We start from the raw sequence: 24247 nt of genomic DNA, 5'->3' as shown, positions 1-24247 counted from the left end.
GGGCCGAGGTTGGTTGGTCGGGTGCGCGGCGGTACGGCGGCCGATTTGCGAACGAGCGATGAGATGATAAAACCCCTGCCGCTGCCACCGCAATGTATAAATGTATGCAGTGCATTTATACATTACCTGTCCAGAGTCAGCCTCCACGTGGTTTCCGTCCATCTCGCTGGGTTCCGCATACACACCGGCGGCGCTCTGACATCACGAAGGCGCATAGCGGCTGATGTCAGACGCTATGCGCCGCTAGCGTTTGTGCGGCTGTTACCCGGCGAGATGGATGGATGGACCCGGCGAGCTGCTACAGGACAGGTAATGTATGAATGCACTACACTACATACATTTCTACATTTTGGGGCAGCGACGGGGCGGACAGGGGCGGCTCAGCCGATTCCCTGGTGATTTCATGCTGAAATCGGACGGGAATCGGCCTGTAGTCTATGGGCAGAGTCGATTAGAGACAAATTTATCTCTAATCAGATTCGATTAGAGATACATTTGTCTCTTGGTCGAATCTGCCCATATTCGTACTAATGTATGGGCACATTTACTGAGAGTTCTATGCACAGAGGGAGATACTACTTGCTTCTTGCTTGGCAGTTGGAAAAATCTGTTACTTACCACAATTGTTTACAGACAACAAACTGTCAGGACCATGGTCATGACATCACACTGTGGGAGGGGTTTCACCACAATATAAGCCACACAGTTCCCTCTTTCCCCGCCCCAATGATCTATTCGAGAAAAGGTAAAGATTTCTCCTGGGAAAGTGGGTAACTGGATTGTTAATAAGTAATTATTGTAGCAAGACCTATATATATATATATATATATATATATATATATATATATATATATATATATATATATATAAAGTTATGTGAATTGGTAACAACGGACAACTTACAAGGAATGATATAGCGGATATATAAAAATAAGGATTTATTAGCCAAAAGTAAAAAAAAATTTTTAAAAAAAGAGCATAGAGAAGGGAACAAAATTCCACAAATATAGACAGTACTGATGTTCACATCATAATTATTTAAAGAGAACCACCTGAGGCGGAGGAAAAAAAAGAAAGAAGAGAAATACCTACCTGAGGAGGGGGAAGGCTCTGGATCCCACGCTGTCCTCCAGCCCCCCGCCGCTGCCCAGGACCCTCCTGCACATCAGGGCCATGCTCTTTTGGCATGAACGTGGCCGTGTTGCACCCACACGAGCGTGGCCACGCCTGCATAGTAGCACAGATCCACTCATGCGTGGGCAGCTCCAGTTTACTGCGCAGGTGCAGCTATACTCGGGAGAGGCAGTACTTCTCATTCCTGAAGAGGAGCGCACCCCCAGTGTGATTACCAACAAGCCCTTGTCTGTCATTTTTGAGGGCTTGGCGATGGGGCACCAGAGGACAGTGTGGGAAAACTCTTTAGGATCCAGAGGCTTCCCTCTATTTAGGTAAGTATGTCTTTTCATACCCGAGGTTCACCTTATTTAATTGCCATTAATATAATAATACTTTTCAAATATTACTGTACAGCTGGCTGGATAGTGTACTGGTTAAGGCTCTGCCTTTGACATGGGAGACCAGGGTTCAAATCCTGGCTAGGTCAAGTATCTATTCAGTAAGGAGTTCAAGGCAAGACTCCCTAACACTGCAGGGTGGCCTCCTGAGCGCGTCCCAGTGGCTGCAGCTCTTGAGCGCTTTGAGTCCGACAGGAGAAAAGCGCTATACAAATGTTCAGATTATTATTATTATAATAAACAAATGATGTAGGTAAGTCCTTTTACATCGAGGAGAACGCCAGCGCATACCACTAATGCTTCATACACACTTGAGATAAAAGTCTTTGGAAAAGGCAAGATCACAGACCAATCTTACCACCCTTCATGTAGTATGAGAGCCATACTCTACACAGTCTTTTCTATGGAGCTGCCTGCGCTCCCCATCAGATAAAATCTTTGCAAGATGCTGCACACAAAGATGCTGTACACATGCAAGAGATCAGTATCTGCAAAAGATCTGTTCCTGCAAAATATCCATTCCTGCAAAATGCATTCATAGTCTATGAGATCTGCAGATCATCATACACACTTGGTTTAACAGACAATCATCTGCAGATCAGATCCACTAGGATGGATTTTCAGATCTGCAGATGATTGCCAGATATGCAGATGAAGTCTGTTAAACCAGGTGTGTATGAGGATCTGCAGATCTCATAGACTATGAATGCATTTTGCAGGAATGGATATTTTGCAGGAACAGATCTTTTGCAGATAATGATCTTTTGTGTCTGTACAGCATCTTTGTGTGCAGCATCTTGCAAAGATTTTATCTGATGGGGAGTGCAGCTCCATAGAATAGACTGTGTAGAGTATGGCTCTCATACTACATGAAGGGTGGTAAGATTGGTCTGTGATCTTGCCTTTTCCAAAGACTTTTATCTCAAGTGTGTATGAAGCATAAGGCTGCATCTGAAATGACCATCAGCTCAGTGTGCAGCACCTAAATAGATTTTCTGCTCACTTCGCATTCAATTCAGATGCAAATCATATGCAAATCTGCTACTACTTATCATGCAAACAGGAAACTGATGCTAATTTTGTAGTGGCTTTATGAAAATCTGTGCAGCTTGAAAATTAACCAATCAGATGTAGCAATGGCTGCATTTGTTTATTTCATTTTCAAGTTGTATCTATTTGCATAAAATTACCTTCAACTTGGAATTACCGGTATTCGTATCTCATTGACCACACTGGGCAGCGCGGTGGCGTAGTGGTTAGCTCTCTCATCTTGCAGCGCTGGATTACTGGTTTGAATTCCAGCCAGGGTACTATGTGAAATGAGTTTGTATATTCTCCCAGTGTCTGTGTGGGTTTCCTCCGAGCACTCTGGTTTCCTCCCACATTCTGAAAACATACAAGTAAGTTAATTAGCTTCCCCTAAAATTGGCCCTAAACCAGGGGTGTCAAACCCAAATTGTCTTTTTATTATACTTCCCCACACAAACAATTGCTGTTTTTCTTTAAAAAAAAAAAAAAAAAAAAAAAAAAGATGCTTCATGCATCATTTACTATAAAAGACATTTTGAAGCAATTTAAAGGCCAGTTCCGGATTTCAGATCGGATACCGGATTTCCAGATAATGGGTTTGGATATCCGGATCGACTTGGATTTCCGAAGCGTTCGAATTCGGATATCCGGATTTATCCGGATTTTTTGCTATCCGGATCCGGAACAACCTGGATATCAAAAAGAGGTATCCGAGCACCACTGAAAATGAATATGAATAAATGTGTAACAAAATCCAAGACACATTAGGGCTAGAGAGCCCTGCCTGTGCGAGTTGCCAATTTATAAATCAATAATATTAATAATGATAAATAATAATGTTATGTTTGTACGTTAGAAAAAAACAGGGACTTTTTTATAGGAAAAAAAACAACACACAACTCCTGTTTTTCGGGCGTATCACAATTCACTGTTGACATGGTATAATATTCCTTCTATCCCTTCCCAGAGAAGAGCAGTCATCCCAGCAGCAGATGCTTGTAACAAGAGACGCCATCCAAATTCAGGCCTTTGTCTGTTTTGGGCCTTAATCTTGCAGACAGCTGCCAAAGGTAAGTATAATACGATTTATTTTAAGAGTCAGCATCTATAAATATTGAAACATCTGTTGATGTCGATTTGGGTCAGAACTGCAAAGTTGATCTGCAGAATCTTTTGTTAATGTCGTCACCCTCCCTTGGGGGACCTTTAGGCGGAGCATCTTTTTTGTTGTTTTCTTTGCGTTCGTTTTCCTTTTCTTATGTCGATGGACTTTGGCAATCCAGAGCAGATCAGTGTCAAAGGGCGTTCTGCATTTCTACTCAGCGCCCGGAACTTTCGTAATCGCGGCCGTTGAACGCCCCCATTAAACAGAAACCATCACATTAGATAAATTGTTTCTGAGGCTTAAGAGCGCACAGCCTTTTTACTATTACTGAAATTGAATTTTATATTTGAGAAAGAGACGGCTTGATGAACCCACAATTAATATAAACCGTTTTTAATTTTCTCTAAATGCTTCTCGTAACACAGTTGTGCTTAATTACAATATGATTCGGATGACAATAGAAATGAAGCACGTTACTGGAATACTGAAAAATAATTAGAGCTGTCAGTTTGCATTAAAGGGCACCTCAATTCTGTGTGCACATTTACCGTCTCGGAAACATTATCTGCTATCTGGCACGTCATTAGGGCACTTTCCCGCATCTCTGCACACTGTGCCCCGGTTGTCAGGTCAAGGAGTGCCCTGAATCACCCTAACCGGTCATCAGGGAGATGACAGGCACGGCTGGGCCATACCCGTTTGTAGGGACGGGCAAAGTGGGGCATTGCCTGGGCACAGCGGCGGTTGAGCGCAAGCAGAGTGTTTATCAGAAACTTTCACTCACCTCCTGGGATTCCCGCGACGTATGTCCTTTCTTCTTCCTGGTTTAGGTGTCCTATATCATGGTAACAGCTCCAACTGTGATGTCATCATAGGGGATGCTCTCACCATGATACAGGACGCCTAGAACCAAGAAGAAGGAAGGATCCTGGGGGGTGGATCCTGGTAGGAAAGTGAAAGCTTCGGATACCCTAACTCCTCTCGGATTCCAATCACTAACTCCTCTCTTGCTTATAGCAAATGGGTCCAGTATAATCAGTGCCGGTTCTAGACTTTTTGCCGTCTGAGGCAAACTTGTGAGGATGCCCCCCCGATAAGCAGTACAACTGCCTCCAGTATAGGGAGCCTGGTGGGGGTAGCAGCCAGGAAGGGGGGCAGCGGGCACAGCAGTGCTTCCACTGTACTGTACTGTACTAGTGGGAGGCATTGCAGGAAGTGACGAGCGGTGGAAAGGTCTCACTTACCAAGAAAGGTTAGATAAACTGGGTTTATTTAGTCTAGAGAAAAGACGCCTTAGAGGGGATCTAATTAAAGCTGGCCACTAACGGTCCAATCTCTAGTGAAAAATCGTTCGAACGATCAGAAATTCTGATCGGACGAAAAATCGTTCACTACACCATCAACTAACTGATCATTGCTTCCTATCTATCACGACCACCAAGAAAGTCCAAATTTTCGTTCGACGAAAATTCATTCGGGCGACATTTTTTTCACTCGTTCATAATCGATTGTGTCCACCAATGGAGATTGTTTACAACCAATCTGATCAGAATTTCTGATCGCTCGAACGATTTTTCACTACAAATTGGACCATTAGTGGCCAGCTTAACATGTATAAATACATCAGAGGGCAATATAATACTGTAGCTTGGTGGATGAGCTTTTTGTCCCTAGGCCTCTCAAAGGACTAGAGGACACGATCTGCGCATGGAGGAAAAACGTTTTAGCCATTTATTTAGGAAAGGGTTCTTTACAGTAAGAGTGATTAAGATGTGGAATGCATTGCCACAGGAAGTCGTTATGGCAAACTCTATTCCTGCATTTAAAGGGGGCTTAGATGCTTTCCTTGCGTTCAAAGGCATCCATGGCTACAATTACTAGGTAATGCCTAAGGATGTTGATCCAGGGATTTTATCTGATTGCCATCTGGAGCCGAGAAGGAATTTTTCCCTTTTGGGGCTAATTGGACCATGCCTTGTAAGGGTTTTTTCGCCTTCCTCTGGATCAACAGGGATATGTGAGGGAGCAGGCTGGAGTTGTACTTTGTACTGGTTGAACTCGATGGACGTATGTCTTTTTTCAAACAAAATAACTATGTAACTATGTAACTATGTAATGCATCGCTGGAACGGGGAAGGAGGTCAGTCATCATTTCCCCTGCCACTGCGCTAATAGCTGCAGGGGAACGCAGACCGGAGGGTTCTGACCCCCCCCTCCCCACCCTGTGCCCGCTGCCCCCCCTCCTGGCTGCTACCCCCTCCATCTCGGCGCCCCCCCCCACACACACACTTCCGCCGCCTGAAGAGCCTACCTCACCTCATAGGTGACCCAGGGATGAGTATAATCCCTTCCAAACCCCATTCTCAACAAGTGTCAGTAACAAGTATGGGACTATATAAAAAAAAGTATTATTGGTTTTGTTTAGCCTAGTGAGGTTGACGGTTCATGGTGTAAGAGAGGGGTGTCACTATGACTTTCTGCACTAATCCCAGTGACGCCTCTGCAGCCACTGTATCCCTCAGTTTAGGTGTCCTTTAATTGTACACTCCGCATTAGCAAGGGGAGATAACTCTAAGGCATTAGATATATGACAAGTGATGACAAGTTAGCAAAAAAGTGATTAAAAAAAGTCACAGGCAGGCTGAGCAAAAGTCTGTAGATGCAGCACTGCATAGATCTGGTAATTACATTTTCAAGAGATGTAGAGAAAACTGTGAACCTGTTTTAAACTAGGAGCAGAATTTTTCAGTTGCCATATAATGCATATGTTTATCATTTACTGAAGACAGGAGGTGAGGGAGATTACGCTGCAAGAGCTTTATGTTTACAATTTAATAGTTATTTATCCACAGGGGATACGTAGTGGGATCTGCCTCAAGGATACTGTATGTGTATGTTTAAGAAGGGAAAAAAATTAGAAGTACCATTAATGTTGAAGGGGTGCAGGCAAGGGAATTCACACACTCTGCTATTAGGCTAGGTCCACACTTGTCCCCTGCAGAACGGATCAGTTTTTGTAAACAATTTTTTTTCTCTCTCCGTGTTGAGAGAAATGGGTATTTTTGCAGGGACGTTTCCAGTCGGTAGAAAAGTCCCCAGCCCTTGCCGTGGGTTGGGGGGCCACCATGCTGAAGGGGAGAGCAGGAAGGAAGTAGGTAGCAGGGGCAGCGGTGGGGAGGGGGTCGGTCCCCTCTCCCTCACCTGGGTCCCCCCTTCCCCGCTCCCCCTCCAGCTAGTCTCAATCATTTAAAAATTGTCTAAAATCAATATAATGTAGCAGGTGGCAAGCGGGGAACTCAAGCCCCCCAACTGTCCCAAATCCTGCGGGACTGTCCCGATTTGGGGGGGCTCTCCTGCTATCCCATTTTGGCCCCCCAGGGTTCCGGCGGCTGAGCAGAGAGGGGGGGGAAATTATCGAGGCGCCAGGCGCGCCAATGCAGTATGCGGGATGGGTGGCCACCATTACATTCCTCCCTCCCTTACTCCTAATGTGCCCCTCTGCTTGCAGAGTAAAGTGCGCAGCGGAGAGGGCTGTCATCTAATCTTACCACTGATCCTTGCGTAACGGCATCTGGCTTCACTCTACTTCCTGTGATGTCACAGGAAGCAGCAAGCAGAGATGAGCAAGATGCCAGTACACGAGGATGGACGGTAAGATGACAGCCCATTTCGCTGCGCACTTTACTCTGCAAGCAGGGGGACACTGAGGGGCACACTAGGAGGAAGGGAGGGAGGAATGAAATGCTGACCCGCCTCCCACATTGGCGCGGCTGGCGCCTCAATCATTTTGTTTTCGCCTTCTCCCCAACCACGGGCACCCTCACCCTCTACCACACCCACGGGCACCCTCACCCTCCTCCTCACATTAGTTATTTAGTTTGAGGGAGTAATAATAAAAAAAAAAAATTATTTTAGTGGGTGTGACTAGGGTGTGTGTTGGGGTGTGGCCTGTGTCCCGCTTTCTGATGTGAAAATGTTGGGAAGTATGCTCCGAATGTGCACCCCAGTGTCCCCTTGTATGCAGAGATAAGAGAGCAGAGGAGCGGGCAGTCTTACCATTCCTTCTCGTGTACGGGCATCTGGTCTTCTCCGCTTCCTGCTTCCTGTGACGTCACAGGAAGTAGATGGAAGACCAGATGCCCGTACACGAGAAGGAATGGTAAGACTGCCCGCTCCGCTGCGCTCTTATCTCTGCATACAGGGGGACACTGGGGGGCACATTCGGAGGGAGGGAGGGACAATACTATCCCAGACCCGCATCCCACACACCGCATCCGCCGGCTGGCGCCTCAATCCTTTTTTTTTGCACATCTGACCCCCCAGCCGCCCGGGACACTGGGGGGGTCATAACGAGATAGCGGGAAAGCCCCCCAAATAGGGACTGTCCCACCGAAAACGGGACGGTTGGGGGCTATGACTATCGGGATGAGCAACAAACATGACAAAACCCCCAGTGTTGTCCCCGTAATGTAAAATGTTTTGCCCCCAGTGCAGTATACTTTACCTGTTCATGTCTGCAGCCGACTCCGGGCTTTGTACACATACACACGCCTCATGTGGTTGCAGGAGTAAAGTGGGGGCGTGTGTGAAGTCTCACAAGCATCCACATATACGGCGGCAACCACGTGGGGGCAGCGTCGGGCCCGCAAAACGGCGGATGCGGCGTCATAAACATGAAATCCATTGGGAATCGGCCTACGGTCTATGGGCAGCCGACAGATCTCTGTAATCGGATTTAATCAGAGAGAGATTTGTCTCTTGGTCGAATATGCCCATCATCGCTAGATGTATGGCCAGCTTTAGGTCATTTCAGAAATTGGACAGCTATTGGACAAATAACTCAACTTACACTGATGCAAATAGAATTCGCTTCCATCCAGACGAGCCTTTTATGCAGAATGGTAATGTTAGCCCACAGATTAAGCTTCATGCTAATTAAATGTTCACACATCATCTTCTGACCTATAAAAAAGAAAAAAAATTGTGAAAATGCGTCTTTTGGCAGCTCATAATCTCACTTGAAAAGATGTTTTTTTTCTTGTATATGATCTATCCCGGGAGGTGGCTGAAATGTCAAAATATACACACATTTCTCAAAGGATAAACAGCTCCGGCCACGACCTACCGCCTCTCAGAGTAATATAATTACACTGAATTTCCTGTCTCTGCAATCTCAGATCACTGAGCAAATATCTCTCATCAAGCTGCTTAATTATGCTGTCATTCTACAGGGAGAGACTGCCGTGTATAGTTTAAAGTGGACCTGTCCTTCTTGTCTTTGTCCGTCGTGTCTTCTCCACACTGCTGAGGTGGCAGCAATAAATTCTACAGACTTGTCTTCTGAGATGGCCACCCTGCCCTGCCCCTCCCTGTAAGGTGGGGGAGTGGTTTCCAATGACAAACCGCTACCCTTGGAGCTCTCTCAAAGTTTGAGCGTGGAGCAGGTGCTCTGGGTACCAATGTTTAGCTACACAAACAGGGCAATTGGCTAGGGCCCAAGAGCTGTCTGTATGGGACCCTCAGATATCCTCAAGTGAATGGTAGTACCCCTGGCAGGGCCGGTGATTCCATTAAGGCAAAGGGGGCAATTGCCTCCAGGCCTCCAAAGCCAAAGGGGTCCCCAAAGCGTCTGCCCCCCCCCCCCTTTAAAAATTAAATTTGTGGTGCCGCATGTCAGGAATAGCAGCTAGTTATGAGGCTGATGATGTTAGGATACCAGGAACATATTTCTTTCATGCCAGTCTGGCTTTTGGAAGGTGTCACCTGGATAATGTCTGTATGTAGATTAAATTTGCATTCAGGGCAGAGATCAAGGGAACTGCCATTGTCTTCATTGAATAGACCAGTCACCTTCAATAGGCAAAGGAACCTGGACAGCAATTAGGAACTGTCTACCTAGCCACTAGCCAGGAAACACTTACTTAGACATTTACCCGACCAGGTTGAAGCCCACACAGGCATTCGGCTACCTCTTAGTCTGAATAGTGGGCTGGAAGTGGAATTGCTTTGAAATCTGTAAGTGTAAACAGGATACTTGTTGTTCTTAGGATACAATCTTACCTGTGAAATCTGCAACCTTCAAAAAGCTGAAACAGGAACCATTTGAAGTTCGCATATCACAGGAAGATTACGACAAGCGTTCGGTGATGTCACAAACAGGGAAATTGCATTAGTTCCTGGGGGCTGGACATTAAATGCCCCAGGGGACACTTCAGACTTTTTAAGGTTTAACGCGCTTAAGCTCACCAACTGCGCCAAAGTGTCCCCAATCTGGTGAGTCCTACTCTACCATGCAAAATGCCAGTTTTTATAAGCAGTCTAGCGGGAACTAATCCAAAACCCAGAGTCAACTAAATGGGAGAAAAAAAAATTAAAAACACCTCACCTTTCACTAGCTACCAAATGAACTCTCTGAACATGTGCTATGCACTAATTTATATGCTTAACTGTGCTAGAGGTGGGCATGGTTATGCAGGCTCACAGGGGAAACTTATAAACAAATACCAAGGGGTGAGCAGCACAAACCAAAATTTAATGCAATTTTTTTGCATTATTTGTTTATAATTTTCCCCTGTGAGCCTGCATAGCCACGCCCACCTCTAGCACAGTTAAGCATATAAATTAGTGCATAGCACATGTTCAGAGAGTTCATTTGGTAGCTAGTGAAAGGTGAGGTGTTTTTAATTTATTTTTCTCCCATTTAGTTGACTCTGGGTTTTGGATTAGTTCCCACTAGACTGCTTATAAAAACTGGCATTTTGCATGGTAGAGTAGGACTCACCAGATTGGGGACACTTTGGCGCAGTTGGTGAGCTTAAGTGTGTTAAAGCGTAACCAAGAGCCCCTGTCACTGTTTCCTGTTGTGTGCTGCAGCCCCTCTGCATTAATTATATATTTTTATGTGGAGATTGGGGATCTCCATTGCTGCTTGCATACTTTGCAAAAAAATTGCATTACATTTTGGTTTGTGCTGCTCACCCCTTGGTATTTGTTCAGACTATTTAAGGTGGTCCAGAACAGTCACAGGTATCTTCTCCTGGAGGTAGCGCATAGCTAGGGATGATCGCGACTCCTGGACGAAAACGGCGTCCTCCTGTCAAACAACATTCTAACCTAAGCTGGTAAATGTAACGATCGGTGAAGCACAGAGAGGATCTGATTACCAGTGATCTGCAGAATCAATGGGAATACAGATGTATACCAGATTATACGTGATCTGCAGTATCACTGATAATCCGATATACTAGCTAACCTCTGTTCACCTGAGTAGAGTGTAGTGTTTTGGTGTAACAGTAACACTTAGAGGACAGGGCCTCAGTACAGTAAGGCGTACTGTACAGATTCCTTCCGCAAACCTGAGCTCTCCAAGGCGGGAGGAGTCAGGCTGCCAGCGGGAAGGATATACTGAAAGTAACCCTCTGGCGGAAGGGTCACTTAACAGAACGAGGAACCGCCTCTAACAGTAAGGTCGGTTCTCGAGGTCGGACAAGCCAGGTCGTACACACACGGACAGATAAAGTACAAGATCAGGAGGCAAAGGCGGAGTCAAAGTACAGGCAAGGTTCAGCAACGGGGTATCAGATATATCGGGGTACAAAATCAGGAGGCAGAAACAGAGTCAAAGAACGAGCCGGGGTTCGGCAACAGAGTATCAGAAATATCGAGGTACAAGATCAGAGTTCAGGAGGATAGTCAAAGCAGGCAAAAGTCATAACATATAATCACAATCAAACTAGTACTTTAGCTATCAACAGAATCTAGCTAAGTGTAGGATTACAGCTCCAGCTGGTCCCGGCACACTTGCGGATCTGACTACGGATCTGGGTGCTCCCACATATGTGATCGCACGCCAGACAAAGAGCAAGTGAACAACCAGCAGTATATATACTCTAGGACCTTTCCAGGACCTCCCTAATTGCTGGTCCAATGAGAGCAGTGGAATTTGTCAGCTGACCCAGCTGGTCAGCCAACACCCTTCTAACTGCTATTTAAACTCTGCCTCTGTGCTCGCGCGCGTGTAAGTCTGAATCCTGGTGGACCATCAGTCCCAGCCACACCAGTACTGTCATGCAATGTATCTAGTGCGGGGGCCGCCTCTGATGCGGATTCCGCCGCACTGCCTATGCGGCATGCGGTGTCTTTTCCGCGTTGTGACGCCATGCTGGACGCGGAAACAGCCGCCTCACCTCGAGAGACGGCGGCCTTTCCGCGTTTCCTTACAGTAAAGTTCTGTTTTCCCCCGTTTATTTTTACGCAAATATCCGTGTGTGTATTTTTGTAACTTTTATCTTGTACTTTTTACTTGGAACTTTTTTACTTTGTTTTTTTGTACATCTTTTGTATATATTAAGTCCATGCCTAATTGTATGCTTGAGCAACACTACCATATGAAATTGTAATTGCATTGTGTGTATGGGGCACTTCTGCACTCAACAGCAGAGTGGGAGTGGCTAACAGTATCGTTCGGAACGACCGTTAGTGGTTTTGCTGCACGACAGTGTAACTTGCATTACAAATCAGTGCCTGATCGTGCTGTGTTACTGTACAACTGTACTATGTGTGTGGGTGCGTGGCGTTCGCCTTCTTCGGCCTAAGCGCAAAGCTGACCCGAATCAAAAAACGCAGATTGCGTGTTGAGCACTCGACAGCTGAGTTGACGTGTCTAGCAACCGCTAGTGGTGGCAGTAAGAAGCTTTTTAGGGGTCACAGCCTTGTTTGTAGCTTGAATAATGCTGTCCCCCGCTTGATCTGGTCAAACCCGCAGTCGGGAACCGTATACGCAGGCGTGCCGCGGGCCGGTTCCTGACATAATTGGCTGGCAGTGGTGGGAACGTTTAGTACATTAGTACGCAGTTTAGCTCGCTATTCTGAGTACTAAAGGCGAAAAGCTTGCTAGAAGCAACTAGCCTACAGAAGTCTACTCAGTACAGAATCTATATACGTTTTTTTTTGTTCAAAGATACACACTTGGTATTTTGCTTTCCCTCCCCCCTTTTTTCTTTTTCTTTTTGCAACACGATGGCTCAGAAAGCATCCAGCTATGCAAAGCAAAACAAAGAGATGCTACTCAACCTGTGTGAGCACAAAGGCATCGAGACGGCGAGCGGCCAGACTAAGGAGCAGTTAGTTCATGCCCTCGAGGAGTATGATGAGGCAGAGCAAGCCCGTGCTTTAACGTCAGCGGATGCAGCTCACAACACGCCAGAGGAGGAATCGCTCCCGCCACAGAATGCGAGTGGAGACGATGTCCTGGACGATCCGCCGAACACGGAGATGACATCTCTGGAAGCTGATCTACAGCTACTAAACTCGGCTGATCCTGAACTGCGCCTAAAGCTGATCCTACTGCACCGACAGGCAGAGAAGGAACAAGCGGAACGGCGACACCAGGCCGAGAGGGAAAGACACCAGGCCGAGAGGGAACAAGCTGCCCAGCGACTCCAGGCCGAGAGGGAAAGTGCTGAACGGCAACACCAGCTGGAGCTGGCTAAACTTCAGCAGCAGAACCGGTCTGCTGGACACGCAGAACGCGAAGGTGAGCGAGTCCACAGAATCCCCCTGGATAAGTTCCCCGCTATGGACAAGGACTCTGACATAGACACTTTCCTACAGGGGTTTGAAAGGACTTGTCGGCAGTATGGGGTGCCCCGTGAGCAGTGGGCAAGATACCTCACACCAGGGCTGAGAGGCAAGGCCCTGGAAGCGTTTGTGAGTCTCCCCCAGGAGGAAGAAACAGACTTTGAGGCAATTAAGAAAGCCATCATTGCGCGATACCACCTCACGCCAGAGGTGTATCGCAAACATTTCAGGACAGTGCAGCGAGGTCCTAATGACAGTTACCTGGATCATGCGTGCAACCTGCGCACTGCCTTCCAGCAGTGGTTAAAAGGACTGTCAGTCAAAACCTTGGACGCCCTGCAGGAGCTGATGATAAAAGACCAGTTCCTACACACCTGTCCTGTTGAGGTCCGGCTGTTTGTGCTGGATCGAGAACCAAAGACAGTGGATGAGGCTGCGGAAATGGCCGATTCCTACACCGCCTATAGAGCACCCGAGTCCCGTAGGACTACTACGCCCAGCTGGAGGGGAGAACAGATTGCTAAACCTGTTTCACCCAAGACCCAGAGGAGGTAAGCACCGCTGTCTCCTGGATTCAAGCAACCAACCACTGACACTCGGAAATGCTTTGCATGTGAAAGGGTGGGTCATATCAGCACGACTTGCCCAGAGAGGAAGAGGGAGGCCCCAAAATCCAGTGAGGCCTCAAACCCCAGTGAAGTCCCAACTGCTTTGTGTGCTACCAGGAATGCCACAAGCTATGCAGAGAATCTGCAGCTTGTCACGGTTGGGGGTACAGTTGCCACTGGGCTGAGAGACACTGGAGCAGAAGTGACTCTCATACATCCCCAGCTTGTGAACCCGGAGCAGTACATACCTGGGAAAATGATTGCTGTCAGAGGAATCGGGGGTGTCACCCCAGCCATACCCACCGCTTTGGTCCATCTAGATTGGGGGGCCGGCAGCGGATTGAAAGAAGTTGGGGTAACTGACAAAATCCCCACCAACGTTTTGCTGGGTACTGACCTGGGACGGTTAGTGGCCCGGTATGAGCCTACTCCAAACCCCGTGGAGCCTGCATCCCCAGCAGAAGTTCAGGACTCTTGCAAGGTACTGTTTGATAATGCTGTGCAAGTGGGGAGTGCTGGTGAGGCCCCAGGGGCTATGGACTGTGTACTAGGAGCCAGCCCTAGTGATTCTCCAGTGCCTAGGCCTGGAGTGGGACATGTTGATACAAAGAATGCAGAAACTGATGATGTCATTTATGACGCATGGACTATCGAGGCGATCGATGCAAGAACTGTTGATGCTACTTGTGAAGTGCTGAGTAGCACTGTGTATAATGCGGCAGATAATGTTGATGTGGAATGTGATGTTCTAAATGTCAATATGTGTAAGACGGATAATGCTGATGTCATATGTGTTGTGCTACATAATGCTGTGTCATGTGGACACTCCGTCAGCTGCCGGAGTAACCAGCAGTGTTCGCGGGGCTGCAGCAGATGAACTGCCCACTGAAGGGGCAGACGGCACCAGGCCAGATCTTCCCCCTTCAGATGTTTTCAAGACCAAAGGTGATGTGGTTTATGATATGTGTAATGTGGACGCTCCCTCAGCTGCCGTGGTAACCCGCAGCGCTAGCGAGTCTACAGCAGAGGGACTGTCCACTGAAGTGACAAATGTTGCTGGGTCAGCAACATCCCCTTCGGAACCTGGCCCTGAGGGCCCAGGAGCCTCTCCGTCTGCAGCTTTCCTGGAATGTGTGACAGGCAGCACTGAGCTCTCTGGGGCTGTTCGATTTGACAGCAACCTGGAAGGGCTCAGGGGGCTAGCCAGCAGGTCACCAGCTGGGAGGGGCGGGCTGAGAGGGTTCTGGGAAGTTATTCCCTCGGAGCTGCCTGAGGTAGAGGAGGCAGACCGGCAGGTAATCATTCCCCAAAGGGACCGAGAGATAGCTCCTACCACTATAGAGAAAGTGCGTGTAGCGACTGTTGGAACCCTTCCCCAGCTGCAGCACTGTCTCTATGGTTGCGAATTCATGGTCGTCACTGACCCGCATTCCCCTGGTTGGTTACGTCAGGTTGCCAAGGGCAACGACACATTGCAGCAACCTGACCTAGCTTTCCAGTCGTGTACCTTGGAGCTAACTGACAGGTGGGGAACCCTCCTGAGGATGCTAAGGGTTACCCCACCCGTCCAGGCCGTCAATGTAGGCTTTGGCAGGATGATTCGTTAGAATCATCTGCCAGCGCCATCTGGAAGAGGGGGCATGTCAGGAATAGCAGCTAGTTATGAGGCTGATGATGTAAGAATAACAGGAACATATTTCTTTCATTTTTCTATCTGCTGTATATTTTGTCAGAGGTGTAGGTATGTCAGCCAGTCTGTCTTTTGGAAGGTGTCACCTGGATAATGTCTGTATGTAGATTAAATTTGCATTCAGGGCAGAGATCAAGGGAACTGCCATTGTCTTCATTGAATAGACCAGTCACCTTCAATAGGCAAAGGAACCTGGACAGTAATTAGGAACTGTCTACCTAGCTACTAGCCAGGAAACACTTACTTAGACATTTACCCGACCAGGTTTGAAGCCCACACAGGCGTTCGGCTACCTCTTAGTCTGAATAGTGGGCTGGAACTGGAATTGCTTTGAAATCTGTAAGTGTAAACAGGATACTTGTTGTTCTCAGGATACAATCTTACCTGTGAAATCTGCAACCTTCAAAAAGCTGAAACAGGAACCCTTTGAAGTTTGCATATCACAGGAAGATTATGACAAGCGTTCGGTGATGTCACAAACGGGGAAATTGCATTAGTTCCTGGGGGCTGGACATTAAATGCCCCAGGGGACACTTCAGACTATTTAAGGTGGTCCAGAACAGTCACAGGTATCTTCTCCTGGAGGTAGCCCATAGTTAGGGATGATCGCAACTCCTGGTCGAAAACGGCGTCCTCCCGTCAAACAACGTTCTAACCTAAGCTGGTAACGTTCTTTTTTCCCCCGTTTATTTTTATGCAAATATCCGTGTGTGTATTTTTGTAACTTTTATCTTGTACTTTTTACTTGGAACTCTTTTACTTTGTTTTTTTGTACATCTTTTGTATATATTAAGTTCTGCATTGTTCCACGTTTTCCTGGAATATTAAATTATTATTTAATAAGCTTGACTTCTGCTGTACTAAACTAACACTCATAGCCTAGAGGAGACTGCAGTGTAGCTGTGTATAAGTCCATGCCTAATTGTATGCTTGAGCAACACTACCATATGAAATTGTTATTGCATTGTGTGTATGGGGCACTTCTGCGCTCGACAACAGAGTGGGAGTGGCTAACAGTATAGTTTGGAACGACTGTTAGTGGTTTTGCTGCACGACAGTGTAACTCGCATTACAAATCAGTGCCTGATCGTGCTGTGTTACTGTACAACTGTACTGTGTGTGTGGGTGCGTGGCGTTCCCTTATTCGGCCTAAGCGCAAAGCTGACCCGAATACGAAAACGCAGATTGCGTGTTGAGCACTCCACAGCTGAGTTGACGTGTCTAGCAACCGCTAGTGGTGGCAGTAAGAAGCTTTTTAGGGGTCACAGCCTTGTTTGTAGCTTGAATAAGGCTGTCCCCCCGCTTGATCTGGTCAAACCCGCAGTCGGGAACCGTATACGCAGGCGTGCCGCGAGCCGGTTCCTGACACCGCAAGCCCCTGGCTACCGTGGCTTGTGGCTGGAGAGGCATATGCATTACCTGATTCCATGCCAGCCCAGTTGGTTGCCATGGTTTCCTCCTCTTTGCCTTCCTTCTTTCTTCCTGGTGGTGTGGATGGCCGCAGCAGCGCACTCCTAGTCATAGAATGCATGTGACATCACATCAGTACATCCATGCCTGCGAAGAGGGAAGAGGTGCTCTGCTGTTGCCACAGTGCGTGCAGAGGAAACCATGGCAGCCGGGCTAGTGTGGAAGATAAAGTATATGCCTCCCTGTCTGCCGCTCACCGCGGAGTGTAGTTGCAGGGGGCAGGTCTGTAGACTTACAGGGGAAGGAGGGGACCCACCAGCTTAAGTTTGCCCTGGGGCATCTTAAACCCGATCTGGCCTAGATGAACTGCAGAGTGCCTGCAGTGAGCGTTGTCACCTGTCTAGCCAGCACACACTCCCCCATTCTTCAATCAGCATTTTGCCATCTTCTTTTCTGCAGCCTCTGTCCCCGTGACCTGTGGCAGCATGTTAAGTAAGTACATACATACCTGCGGGGAACGGAGAAGAGGCATCAACGGGGTTGAAGTCGGAAGGACATTGAAGAAAGAGGGCGGCAGCGCACCCGCTGGAAAGTTGAGGACACTCTGCTACAAGCACTCTGCAGGGAAACAAGGCACTCAATGCTACTACTTGGAGGAGGGAGGGGGGAGAATGACCACCTAATGCTTCTATCTGGGGAGATGAACAAAGGCCAGCTAATGGCGCTATTGGTTTGAAGTAAACACCAGGATGGGGGTGAAGGAGTTTGGAGTAGACGGCAAGAGAGGTAAGTACCATCTATCAGGTTTGAAGGGTAACGGATAGTTCCAAGATGTGGTATGTAAAATACCCCCCCCCCCCTTGTTATATACTGTAGATTATTATGGCAAGTCTGAGCCATAACAGCATTTCGGGGTACTGAAAACACACCTTTTGCCCACAGTTTGAAGCTAAATATTGATGCAATTTCTTCCCTTAACTTTTTTCTTTTCTCCTCCAATCGCTGAGTCACCTCAGCCTTGCTTGTAAATTATAAACACAAGTGAGCAGAGGATCATGTTTCAGCTAGGCAAGGAAATAAAGGGAAGAGGAGGCATATATTATAGATAAAAAGAACCCCCAGCATGCAACTGAATGGCAATGGCTATTAAAGGGCCAGTGCTCCTAAGGTATGTGATAACTACAAACCATAAGAGCAGAAAAAGTTTTGAAAGTTTTGAATGCAGGATTAGCATCTTAAAGGGAACCTAAACTGAGAAGGATATGGATTTTTCCTTTTAAAATAATACTAGCTGCTGACTCTCCTCATGATCCTGTGTCTCTAATACTTTTAGCCACAGCCCCTGAACTAGCATGCAGATCAGGTGCTCTGACTGAAGTCAGACTGGATTAGCTGTATGCTTGTTTCAGGTGTGTGATTCAACCACTACTGCAGCCAAAGAGATCAGCAGGACTGCCAGGCAACTGGTAATGTTTAAAAGGAAACATCCATATACCTCTCAGTTAATGTTCCTTAATACACTCAGACCAGATGCTGTTGAAATTTGATTTTTATGGTGACGATACCGCTTTAAATGTAGCAGTAGAGTATTAAAAAAACATGGTTAAAAACTCTGATCAGAAAAACTCCCGATCGGCTTCTACAGAAATACATGTAAAAACTAATTGCACTTCCCGCTTGAATAATAAAAAAAACAACTTTAGATTTTTTTGTTATTATCAAACTAGTGGATCTGCTGCGCACCCACATTTCCGCCGCAATCACGCCCGCCACGTGCGCCTGCCTGCCACGTGCACACAACCGCCTCCCGGCCCGTCCTCCCCTTCGCCCATCATCCCTTGCCGTACGTCACTCTCCCTCAGTGTCTCTGCATCCCTGCACATGTGCAGAGCGCAAATGGGACACACAGACATTAGGGACATGGGACGCAGAGACATTAAGGTTTTATTATAGAGGATTGCTGTAAAACCTGATAATTTTATTGTATCGTGCATGGCCACCTTAAAGCGGACCCAAACCAAACATTTTTTTTAATTAAAAATATTTAGCTGCACCACTCTAACACATACAAAGATAAATAAACACTCCTTCAAACCTATGAGCATTTCAGTGCATGCTTTTCACCCTTCTCTTTTAATAACTAGGGTTATACAGGTGGCAGCCATTAGCAATTCCTCCATTGCCGGACACCTCCTACTCCACCAGTTTGCCAGATTTTCTCCCGGCAATTTGAATGGAAGGGGGGGGGGGGGGTTGTTTCTCCAATAAATGTAAAATATTTTATATTTGTCATCATGCAACTGAAAAAAGGCTGCGATTTATTATTATAATTTAGAAAATAGATTTTATTTCTGAAATCTTGTGTTTTTAATTTGGGTCCACTTTAAAGAGAGTCTGAAGCGAGAATAAATCTCGCTTCAGACCTCATATATAGCAGGGGCATGTGTGCCCCTGCTAAACCGCCGCTATCCCGCAGCTTAACGGGGGTCCCTTGACCCCCAAATCCCCTCCGTAATGCAGGGGAGCGCTTCCTGGTTGGGGCAGGGCTAACCGCCGCAGCCCTGCCCCACGTGCGTCTGTCAGACGCGTATCTTCGCCTCTCCCCGCCCCTCTCAGTGTTCCTTCACTGAGAGGGGCGGGGGAGAGGCGGCGATGCGCCGCTGACAGACGCGACTGGAGGTAGGGCTGCAGCAGTTAGCCCTGCCTCCAGTAGCGACCAAGCCTGCGACCAAGTGTCGCAGTGGGGGGTTTGGGGGTGAAGGGACCCCCGTTTAGCGGCGCGTATGCGGCGGTTTAGCAGGGGCACACATGCCCCTGCTAACTATGAGCTCTGAAGCGAGATTTATTCTCGCTTCAGAGTCTCTTTAAGGATATCTTAAGTCAAATAAAAAAAAACTAGTTTAACTTATGGAGGGCTTCTCGCAGCTCGCTGGAGTTGTCCTGTGCCCACAACGTCGGTACGAGTCCCTGCAGCAAGCAGCGGCAACCCCAGCAATGCTGGGCAGCCACACGCCTCCTCACCGAGCTCCAGTGGTCGGTGCGTTCTGTGAAAATCGCGGTCAGGTGCAATTGATTTGACTTAATTCTCCCTTTAACCATCTTAGCGGTATGGACGAGCTCAGCTCGTCCATCACCGCCGATGGCTGCCGCTCAGGCCCTGCTGGGCCGATTTTGTTGAAATAAAAAGCAGCACACGCAGCCGGCACTTTGCCAGCCGCGTGTGCTGCCTGATCGCCGATCCGCCGCTAGCAGCGGCGAAAGAGGGTCCCCCCAGCCGCCTGAGCCCTGCGCAGCCGGAACAAATAGTTCCGGCCAGCGCTAAGGGCTGGATCGGAGGCGGCTGACGTCAGGACGTCGGCTGACGTCCATGACGTCACTCCGCTCGTCGCCATGGCGACGAAGTAAGCAAAACACGGAAGGCCGCTCATTGCGGCCTTCCGTGTTACTTCTGGCTGCCGGAGGCGATCGGAAGAACGCCTCCGGAGCGCCCTCTAGTGGGCTTTCATGCAGCCAACTTTCAGTTGGCTGCATGAAATAGTTTTTTTTTTATTTAAAAAAAACCCTCCCGCAGCCGCCCTGGCGATCTTAATAGAACGCCAGGGTGGTTAAGGCAGGGGTCAGACTTATTAGAAAACACAAGCAATTGGTGTCATCCTGATTCAAAACTTCTTGCTCTTTAAATTTATTACAGACATTTCAAACTCTCCCTTCATCTTCCCCCACTGCCGTATTATTAATAGGACTAGCTCATTTTTTAAAGCCAGATGGACGGGATCTTCCACACCTGTGCATTTTGTATGATCTACATAAATCTTCAGAGTAATTTATGTATGCACAGCAAAGGGAGGCGCAGTGTATGCAGGAACAGCAGCTGGCTTGTGCTTGCTCTGGAAACTATAGGGTTGTGATTTCATCTCAGAGAACATCATTTTAGGCTCTGGAGATCTTTGTGCTTGATATGATCGTAGAAACCACATCTAAAAGGGGCAGCCGCCATAGGTGCCGGTTGAAATAGCGGTATTGAGGGGGAATTAGGGCACCCGCAGCGTCCGGTGTTTATATTGGTTTGCACAAAATGCTGCTCAATGATGCGATTTCAAGAAGTACCTATGGCAACGCCCGATAAATTACATTTCCTATGTTTTGGGATTTTTTTTTGCTTCGGGTAGTAGTTAAGGTTAGGGGTGAGAGTGGTGGTTAAGTTTAGGTGTGGGGGGTTTAAGGTTAGGTGTCAGTTAGGGTGTTTGTGCGAGGGTGGGACGGTTAGGTGAGATGGGACGGTTAGGCGTCAGGTAGCGTGTTTGTGCGAGGGGGGGAACGGTTATGGTTAGGCATCAGGTAGGGCGTTTGTGCAGGTGGGGGACAGTTAGGATTAGGCTTCACTCAGGAAGGGTGTTTGTGCATGGGGCAGTTAGGGTTAGGCAACTGCAAGGGGGAGAATGGTAAGGGTTTGGCGTCAGGTAGGGTTTTTGTGCGTGGGGGGGGCGGTTAGAGTTAGGTGTCAGGTAGGGTGTTAGTGCTTGGGGGGAATGGTTAGGGCTAGCGTCAAGTAGGGTGTTTGTGTGTGTGTGTGGGGGGGGGGATGGTTAGAGTTAGGTGTCAGGTAGGGTGTTAGCGCTTGGGGGGAACGGTTAAGGTTAGGCGGCAGGTAGGGTGTTTGTGCGTGGGGGGTGGTTAGAGTTAGGTGTCAGGTAGGGTGTTTGTGTGATGAGGGGGTACAGTTAGGTGTAGTCATCAGGAATGGTGCTTGTGTGTTGGGGGGAAGTTAGGGTTAGGCATCAAGAAGGTTGTTTGTGCAGGGGGGGGGGGGGGGGGCAGTAGGGGTTAGGTGTCAAGAAGGGTGTTTGTGCGGGGGGGGGGGGGGGCAGTAGGGGTTAGGCGTCAGGAAGGGTGTTTGTGCAGGGGGGGAGGCAGTTAGGGTTAGGCGTCAGGAAGGGTGTTTGTGTGTGTGTGTGTGTGGGGGGGGGGGTCAGTTAGGGTTAGGCCTCAGGCAGGATGTTTGTGCAAGGAGGGCATTTAGGATTAGGCATCAGGGGGGAAGGTTCTTCTTTACACTTTAATAATAGAATATCAGTAAATTTATCAATATTCTACTTTCTTGGCACCCACACTTCCATGCGCCCTGTTACCATGTACGTGTCTGTACACCGTATACAACAGTGTACAGAAAGGGTCATGTGACTCAAACTTCTGGTATAAACCTAAAGTGCTGCGAGCCAACTTTTGCAGACATCAGTGCTCCTTTCCAGCAGAGGGGATAATTAACTATAAAGATAAGTGTTTATGAGGCTGCCCAGAGTTCATTTCCAGTTTATTCAAATTAAAAGCAACACTGAACCCTTTAATTAATTAGCAGCATAGCCTGAAATCCGTATAACGCGACGCGACCCATTCTTGGCTCACGTAAATGTTTTATTGCAGAGAGTAGTAAACAGTGGCACTGGAATACGTTTTATCCCAGCTGAAGAAGAAGTGCTCTGATTCAGCTATAAGTAATAAGTGATTATATATTATTCATTTATGAATGCCTACTGCGCTTCAGAGGGCTCTCATGAATTATGGATGCGCTTCATATATTTATAAACTTTAGTCAACAGGAGCCATTCTCCCTCGACGAAGCGCACTGAAATTATACCGAGAGGAAATATCAGAAAAGGTCCTCCGTTAGAGATGGCTAAATGATTAGTGTTTAATATTTCAAAGAACACTAAAAGATGAGTTTTGAAGAAGTATTTTTTTGGTATATGAAGATTTATATTAAAATATAATACATCCTTGTAAAAAAAAAGTTAATAAATAAGCACTTATTACAGAGTGCATCCATGTTATTCAGTTTGCAAAGCATGCATGTTTTTTTTTTTAATAAGAAAGCCCAGCGCTACCTGCTTACTTCTAGGCACCCTGTACTACTGAACTGGATCACTTAAAGAAACACTGAAGCTAGTTTGAAAACGGCTTTTTACCTTTTATTGATGTGAGGCATGTTTGCCCCTGTTAAAACGCTGCTATCCCGCGGCAGAACGAGGGGTCTTTACCCCCCAAATCCCCCCTGCAAATTCCACGACTTTCTTGGTTGTGGGTTTTGCTGCCCCGGGAGGCAGAGGTTTCGGCTGCAGCTCTACCTCCATGCGCGTAAATCAGCCGCGGATCTCCGCCTCTCCCTGCCCCTCTCAGTGAAGGAAGACTGAGAAGGGCGGGCGGAGCCGGAGGTACGCGCTGATAGACGTGTGGAGAGGCAGAGCTGCAGCCTAAAGCTCTGCCTCTCACGGAAGCGCTCCCCGCCCGTGTGCCCCAGGGGATTTGGGGGGTAAAGACCCCTCGTTCTGCCGCGGGATAGCGGAGTTTTAGCAGGGGCAAACATGCCTAACATAAATAAAAGGTAAGAAGCCGTTTTTAAACTGGCTTCAGTGTCTCTTTAAGCCTACTTACCCACGGCACGATTTTATGAATTATTTTTCCCATGACCAATGATTTTATGAGTGATGAGCGATTGTTTCCATGATCTCGCAATGTGGGTACGTGTGTGCGATCGAGCGAATGACGATTTGCGTCACGCGACAATAATGACGATCACAGCGGATTGGATCTTTAATACTACTTTACCACCACCAGATAGAGTATCTACGCCCCGGTGTTTACACAAATATAAACAAATAATAAACACTTGGTTCTGTTTCTATTTTCAGAACACACTAACTCTGTATCTCCATCTTGTGGCCAAAAAGTAAAACCACATCCAAATACCCGATTATACACCTTCCCATAGAAAAATGGAGGTAAAGTGGTTAAGATCCCCGACGACTCCCGCCCAAAGTGCTGCACAGTGCGGTAAATGTATAGTGCTCAGTAAATCACCACATTCGGTATTTTAGACTTTTGTGTGCTAATTCATAAAAATGTTCACAGGTGCGGTAGAAGTTCAGTAATTTACCAGCTTCAATAGTCAAAACTCAGTGCAGTGAGCACATTACAATAGTAAGAGACATCCCGACAATCCTTTAGATGTACGTTTGCTATACTGTTTGTTATACTGCCTCTGCTCCCTCTGAATCCGTTAGTCTTTCTCAACATTTTATTTATTTGCCACAGCTTAGATGAACTTCCAAGAAACTTTAAACATGCCCTTCTTAGGTGATTTCCCCACTAGCTCCTCCGCATCTTCAAACAGGAACCTAAGAGGTTAACATTCCAACAGGTGAACAAGTGTTTTATACCAGAGAAATAGCCCAGCAAAGTTCCTGGGCTCTGCAGATCCTCCTTCCGGGTAGAGGCAGAGCTGTACACAGTAGCTCTGCTTCTACTCCAGTCAATC

General features: G+C 47.3%; 1 long non-coding RNA gene across 1 annotated transcript in view; it reads left to right on the top strand.

Moving 5' to 3' along the window:
• Positions 1-11609: 11609 nt before the first annotated feature.
• The window catches only part of LOC137519601 (uncharacterized), a 29374-nt gene continuing 16736 nt past the window's right edge, over positions 11610-24247 (top strand). The window contains exon 1 of the long non-coding RNA XR_011021029.1: positions 11610-11665. This is a non-coding gene — a long non-coding RNA (uncharacterized lncRNA). The remainder of the gene's footprint in view (positions 11666-24247) is intronic.

This window comes from Hyperolius riggenbachi, chromosome 5 (assembly GCF_040937935.1).
Source record: "Hyperolius riggenbachi isolate aHypRig1 chromosome 5, aHypRig1.pri, whole genome shotgun sequence".
NCBI classification, from domain to species: Eukaryota; Metazoa; Chordata; class Amphibia; order Anura; family Hyperoliidae; genus Hyperolius; species Hyperolius riggenbachi.
This window is presented reverse-complemented; position numbering and strand designations above follow the sequence as displayed.